At 36.7% G+C, this 7,963-nt stretch overlaps 1 pseudogene across 1 annotated transcript; it reads left to right on the top strand.

Annotated features, from left to right (window-relative positions):
* Positions 1-2,673: 2,673 nt before the first annotated feature.
* Positions 2,674-4,539, top strand: LOC149573263 (scarecrow-like protein 23 pseudogene; annotated as a pseudogene). Its single transcript, XR_016359650.1, has one exon. The product of XR_016359650.1 is annotated as a scarecrow-like protein 23 pseudogene (transcript).
* Positions 4,540-7,963: the final 3,424 nt, after the last annotated feature.

Genomic DNA, 7,963 nt, shown 5'->3' on the forward strand with positions numbered 1-7,963 from the left:
GGCCACTCCATCCACTTATGCCACATTTGGTTCAATGTTGGAGTCTGATTTGGTTCAATGTGAGGGTTTTAATTATCAGTTTAATTTGGTTCAATGTTAGAGTTTTACTTATGCTACATAAAATTTTCTATTATTTTCTACATTGTATTTATTTTTATAATATTTCAAGTAGTATTTTCTAAATCAAGTTGTCTAACATTTTCTAATATTTTCTAACATTAACAAAGTAAAATTTTCTAACTTTTCTAATATTTTCTCTAAATATTTTTCTAACAATAATGAACAAAAAAATTTCTTATTCATCTACCAATAATGAAATAATATTTTACAATTTATCTAATTTTTCCAATATTGTCTAAATTTTATTTAAATTAAAAATATTTTCTAACTTATATAATATTACACAAACTTAGAATAAAATATTACATATATTTTTGTAAAAATTAATACAGTATTTAAAAACGTATATGTATAAAATTAAATTTTATTTTAACTATTTAAAATAATAAAATATTAAAAAACTATTATTTTAAACTAATCTATAACTAAGAAACATAAAACACATTAAAATATTGGTAAAAAAATGTTGATGTACCCGATCCGACTAAAATGCCCATGTAGCCCCTACCCGCTCTACAATCCTAGCAAGTTGTTCTATTCAAATGAGTCGCACATTACTCTTTTTGTTGCTTATATAATTTTGGGGGTTTCTGAGAGAATCCAACTTGATCAAAAGGGGTTCGATCAAGTTAGTTTTGGCCAAAACCCCTTGCACACGTACACACAACGTGGATCCGAGTAGGCATGACATAGATCCAATTGAATCCCTTCTGGCTAAAATCGATCCAATTGAATGAGTTCCAACTAGATCGGTCAAGTTAGCCCCAAAGATGACACAGATTCGTGCATTCACGCTAATATTTTATACATTTTACCAACAAATATATGTCCTATTTGCTAATACTTGTTATTTTCCTTCATTTGAGCGCTACAAAATTCTTTCACTTGTGTGAATTTGATTAGTTATTTGTAGTTGTAATTTCCTTCATTTGAGCATTGCAAAATTCTTTCACTTGTGTGAATTTGATTAGTTATTTGTAATTGTATTGTCCTTCATTTGAGCACTACAAAAAAAAAAATTAGTTTTTTTTTAGGCGAATGTGGCAGGTGACAAGTATATTAAAGTAAAATTTGATTTAAGAGCTTAAAGAGGAAAGAATCAGAAAAGAAAACCCCAAATCATTGCTCAGATACAAAGTGGATAAAGTAAAACTACAAGGAAGTTTTCATACGACACGTCATTGCCAATGGGCCAAGCAACACTTGTTAGCAACATAAACATGCCTCTATATCAAGAGCATTACAATTAATTAATGTCGTTGAAGAGAATCCTGCTGGAAATGGACTTTTCTTGTATCATTGTGGAGAAGTTCATCAACATAGCCTCATGGATCAAATATAGCTCCTAACCGATCTTCATATGTCAGTGTTAGTGGTGGAAAAAAGACCTTCAGCCACCACTATTACCATTGCAATGGAAGAGGACTTATACTCAGCCAAGTTTGTCACTTTGACTTGGATAATAAACAACACATCGTGGCATGCATGCTCCACTTAATACTACCTGAGAAAAAGGTGCAAAGACATCATTCATATTATGACAATAAAGGCATTAGTGAGGTACAGTAGATCTTGTTGTCAAAATGTTTATAGTCTTCCATGAATCGAGTGCTTTATACAAAATTATTTCACTTGTGTGATTTGATTAGTAATTTGTAGTTGTCTATTTTGATTGATGTAAGTTTTGGAAGATTTATTAGTTAGCTTATTAACACTCTCCCCCTCCCCCTCTCCCACCTTTCAAAATATTATCCGAATATATCTTCCTATCTAAATAACCATGGCACCTTTTTAGAGTGCAAGAGCTAGTATAAGTTAAAGTAGCGTATCATTTATGATCCTCTAAAATTGTATTACATCTCACTCACACACAAACATATATAAATCATATAATTTCCAAAATACATAATGTTAATTTTTGTACATTTCTAATTTCAATTATATGAAATATTTAGATCGTCAACCTGATCCATTTCATCATAATGATATATGATATATAATATAAATTAATGTATCACTACGTAAGAACTGATGTTTCAATGCAATCCTTACCCTCCTATACAAGGGTCGATCATAATTTCTATGGGTGTCACCATAGGTTCGACTTGTAAGCTCGAAGATATGAACCTTCACAAGTAAATTACACCCACACTTGTTTAAATAATAGAATCAACGAGTGCTATGAGGGAGACTGGTAGATTCTCCGGAAAGGAAGTTACGGTGGACGTATTATGATTTGATTTTACATAAGCGTTCCACGTCAACTTAGACGCCCATGGTGGTTGCGTCTGTCCTGCATCAAGGCCAAAGATTAGCCACCCCCATTTTCTCCTCAATTAATACATAAATATAAGGTGTCTTTCTCACTGCAGTGCCGCATTAATAATTAGGAAAATCTGATTACCCTACCAATGGAAGTACCAAATTTAATCATTATCCAAACGTTTAATACGTTTCTCCCTTCTTTGCCCGCTAGGATCTTGCTCGACAAAGATTAATACTTTCTTCTTTTTCTATATGAAACCCAAGTCGTGAGAATGACAAGTTACACGGAATCGTCGGAAATATACCAAGATCAAAGTCGCTCGGCTCCGGCTTTTGGGATTTCTCCAACAATGACGAAAACGCCGGATTTTGGAGTCGACTCCTTCGGGTGTAGCAGGAAATTGAAGTCGAAGTCGAAGGAGGGACCAATACCGGCCACCATTAACGCCCCAAGCTCCAGCTCCAGCTCCTGGTCGACCGAACAAGCAAGCTTTTGCTGGGACTATATTGCTCCTCCTCCTCCTACTGCAGATAAATTGTTGTCGTTTGGATCGCCTTGTGCTAATCCTCCGATGTGGGCGTCTAATTTAGAAAGCCCAGTTGTCTTCTCGGTCCCCAAAAGCCACGAATACAATCTTGCAGAGGCAGGGGACTCTGTTTGGTGTGATTCTGAGAGGTTTGTAATGGATTCATTACAGATTCCGTCCGCCATGGAATCTGGGTTTCTTTCCTCTTGCTACACGAGCTCTGAGGAGTTTCATGGAGGAGATTTGGGGGACATTCCGAGGGGATCAGATGATTTGAGAGTGATGAAGCAGGGGAATGTGAATGTGAGGGACAGAGGTGAAGACGAGGGGCTGCACTTGCTGTCCCTGCTGCTACAGACCGCAGAGGCCGTTTCGGCGAACAACATTGAGTTAGCAAGCGCGATCCTGCCTCAGCTCGTGGAACTCGCAACCCCATACGGAAATTGCCTGGAGCGAGTCGCGGCATATTTCGCGGAGGGGATTTCGTACCGAGTGGTGAGTTCCTATTTGGGCGTAGTGAGTTCGTCGGAGGAGGCGCAGAGATGTGCGGTGGTGAGTGTGAATTACGGCAACATGTTGGGGGCGTTTCAGGCGTTCAATGGGATCTCCCCGTTCGTGAAGTTCTCGCATTTCACGTCCAACCAGGCCATCCTGGAGGCATTCGAGGGCGAGCGGAGGGTGCACATTATCGACTTGGATATAATGCAGGGCCTCCAATGGCCTGCCCTCTTTCACATCCTCGCTGCCCGCCCCGGCGGCTGCCCGCATGTCAGAATCACCGGGATGGGAACCTCCATGGATGCTCTGCAGGCCACCGGAAAACGTCTTTCCAGCTTTGCCCGGACTCTCCGCCTGCCCTTCGAGTTCCTCCCCGTTGCCCAGGCCGCCGGGAAATGCGACCCGGGCTGTCTGGGCGTGAGAAACGGCGACGCCCTGGCCGTTCACTGGCTTCACCATTCCCTCTACGACGTCTCCGCCTCCGACGCCTCCACTCTCCGTCTGCTGCACCGCCTCAGACCCAAGGTTGTAACCATGGTTGAGCAGGATGTTAACCGCACCGGGCCTTTTCTCGAACGCTTTGTCGACGCCTTGCACTACTACTCTGCGATGTTTGACTCGCTTGGAGCCTGCTTTGGCCCCGATAACACGGACAGGCATCTGGTGGAGCAGCAGTTGTTTTCTCATGAGATCAAAAACATTCTCGCTCCTCGGACTGGGGAGATGAGTTTCGGCAACTGGAGAACCCAATTGCACAACTTCGGGTTCAGGCAGATCTCCATGAAAGGAAACGCCTTTGCCCAGGCGCAGCTCTTGTTGAACATGTTCCCGTCGGATGGATTTGGGTATTCTCTCGTTGAGGAGCGTGGTTTGCTTAAGCTCGGGTGGAAGGGCTTGCCTCTTTACACTGCCTCCGCCTGGACTTCCACAATGTAGTCTTCAATTCATGGCCACTGCCGCCCTCATTAAAACCACAACTTTTAGAACTGTAATCACATATCTTGCAGGGCAACGTTCAAATCACGAATGCCCTTCATCCACAACATAGTTTTACAGGTTCTTTCATAAATTTCTTGTGAGTTGTTTTCTTGATTTTCTTAATATATATCGACATGCAAATACAGGAACTGACTGGTTCGACATTACTTGATCTACTATTTATCATTATTCTATGATGCTTCAGTTGCTCTCTATGTATGTGTGTATTAATCAAACTTTTCATACAATCTTCAAAGTATTAGAGCTCGAACAACAGAGAGATGAAACCAGCTCGAGTATTATTGCCATCGTTTCAGATCTGTGTTACACGCAGAAATAGATCGTCGCTGGTATACGCCCGAGAAAACATTCATTTGGAGGTTTCTCCACACATTCTTCTGCGAAATTAGAAAATAGTGTGAATTTGTGAACTTGGGCTATATTGCAATTAACACGTCCTTGACTGAAGCAGTTGTTTTCTTGCCTCGGTGGTATTGTTCCTTAATGTAAGGAAGGCTCACCTTGTATCAAACGTAAAAATATATGGTCAAATTGATTTGAGTCACTATGCTTTACGCTCGTAAAAAGTATCCTACTCCTATGCGAAGGAAATGTCGGCATATCAAAGCCCAATATAAAATTTAAAATGTAAAACAAGTGTCGAAATATGAAAGAGGAAGGAAGACATTTAAAACGAAGCTGCAAAATTAATAGTAGAATTCCGATGCTTTCAGTTGTTTCGTCCTTGGTTAAGTTGATAAAGAACTCCCTCATATAGTGACCTTATCTTCGAAGTGCGGATGTTGGTCTTTCAGAAATTGGTCTTTGAAAGTGTTGCCACGAATCGTCAATCTTGCAAGAGTTACCATCACTTACTCAAATTTTCATCTAGTAAATTTGAAGAGGTAAAATTCTATAGTGAAGAAATCTTATGATTGTTATGTACTGTGGTTATGCGGGAAATTACAAATATAAAATTTAAGAAGTGTTGGAGGAAAAATAGTTCGGTGTATTTTTTATATCATTTATGTTTTAGTTTGTTCAATAAATGCATTTTATCAACATTTTTTTTTATAATTTTAGAACTTCCACACACTATATCAAGAGAATGAGCTCTCTTTTTCTTATGGTTCAATTATTGATAGGATTACTTGTGAGAATAATAGTAGGTTCTTTGACAAGTGATTTGTCTCTCATGCATGAAGAATAAATATAAGTTATTTTGGATCAATTTTTAAAATTGGGAGCTCTATTAACAAGGTTCCTTTGTCTTCTCGTTCATACCTTAGTATGATAGTCCTCTCTAATCTTGATGTTCATTCTCCAATCCCTCCTTTCTAAATTGATTCTTTGAGTATGTCTTTCTCTATCAAGCTTCTTCTTGCTTGTACCTTAATATTTGGAAAACCTAAAATTTTATCTTTGTTGAAGGTTGTGTTGGACATATCTAATACTACTCCTAACCCCCCTCTACAATCTAGTTTCCCTTTCTACCTTTATAAGTTTATCTTCCTCTATGAAAAAAAAAAAAAATTCGGGAAACTTTTTTTCCCCCTTTTTCCACTCTCCTACGAGAAAAGAGATCAAATTCCTGAGAACTCAAACATTACTAGAAAGATCATTAATCTGGGTAGTTGTAAGAACCTCCATTTTAAATACAATATTAGTTACATAATTACACACAATGTCATGCAAAATAAATTAATTTGTTTGAACACATCACAATAGATGCATCGTATTATATTGTGACACAAAACCTAAGTACATATGTCAAATGATAGGTAATTTGCATATGTAAAGTATTTATTTCACGAAAGATGTTATGGTAAAAAAAACTACAATACATAAATTATTTAGCTATTGATGATTTTGACATGAGCTTTAGACATCTATCTCCCTTGACCACATCATGTCTGAGATCATTGTCGAATCACTTTTCTAGCCAATCATGAAACTTTTACACTTCCCCAAAATCCAACCTGACATGAAGGATACCTGACACAGTGACAAGGACACCTAGCTACTTGTGACTAACAAGGTGATGGAAACTAGTGCACTATATTGTATCTACACTTGAAAGTGCTAATGTACAAATTATAATGAAAATATGACATGTGAGAGAGTAAATAACACAATAATCTAAGAAATCTATGTAAGGTTTGAACAAAGAATGTTTTAACCTTCTACTTGGTAGATAAGTTAAAGTAGATATCAATCTTCTTAGGAAACTATGTATAAGGAAATTTGAGTTTAATAGTAATGTAAATGGTAAGGAAAAACACCCAAAAAAAATAGTCAAAGCAATAATCGAAATTATGCATGAAAAGAGCTCAAACCAACACAAAATCTTTAAAAATCCAACTATATTGTTCATTTCATCGAGTATATTTGTCCACAATGGTAGATTTGGTTTGTGTTCATGATTTTGGTAGCATAATGATTCTCCAATACAAAATAGGTGAGCTAGGGATACAAATGATTGAAGGTTGAATATATGGGTTGGTGGTTCAAAAGAGATGGATAGTTGGGATCGATAGATGAGGATCAATGATGGAGAGTGATTTGAAGAATAACAACAAGACTCATGTGGTTGATGTGATGGGGAGTTGATCGCACTTAATAAAGGGTAAATTCAAATAATGAATGTCCATAATCTACAACATCGTTTTATCATTTGTCAGTATTGAATGATATCAAATTTTCATAATTCATTATATTTATAAAATATATTTTTATAAGATTGTTTTTATTGTTTTACATCATTAGTTTAGATCAGACTTATGATCTATTCAAAAAATATGTAAAAGAAAGAAAGAAAATGATAATAAATATAAATTTGAAAAATATAAAATATTTTTTTACACATTAGTATAAAATCTAACTGACTTGACTTGATCTATATTAAGAATTTTGTTTTTTAAGAAAAATATTTTTCCATTATTTATAGTACTTCCTGACTTATTTCTGAATTAAAATTATCATCAAAATATTAGAACTCAAGGCATAGAAAATTAGATAACTTACATAATAATAAAAATAAATAAAACAGAGTATTTCAAAGATCATCGCCTGCCTACCCAATAAAAAACTGATTTGAATGGTTCTTGACATTTTCTTATTCTAAAATTTAGAAAATGCTTTGCGATATTGTGTGACTAGTGTGCCAGGACTTCTCTTGGCCTTGTTAAAAAGAAGTAAGTCAGCATGTAGAGCAGGGGAATGGATGATCAGCTAGTGTATCTGTTGTCTTCAAGTGGGAGATTGTTGAATTGTGAAGGCCAACAGACATGTTTTTTCCCTCCATATTATTTTGTCTCTTCAGCTGATCATTTGTGATCTATAAGTGCTGATGGCATGTATTGTAAACGTGATTGGTTTTCTCATTAATATAATTCCTCTGTTCTAATGTGGACGTAGCCACGATTTGTAATGAACCACAATAAACTCTGTGTTTATACGTTTTTGCTGTTCTGTATTTTCTTTCGCATTCTTAGTTTATTTACAGTATCTGAATTCAGACGATGGAATTCACAGATCCTTGACCGATCCAGCAATTTTCTTCCCTCGTTTGTATT

This window comes from Cupressus sempervirens, chromosome 2, assembly GCF_028749045.1.
Source record: "Cupressus sempervirens isolate cs-2001-9-10 chromosome 2, ASM2874904v1, whole genome shotgun sequence".
In the NCBI taxonomy this organism is placed as follows: domain Eukaryota; kingdom Viridiplantae; phylum Streptophyta; class Pinopsida; order Cupressales; family Cupressaceae; genus Cupressus; species Cupressus sempervirens.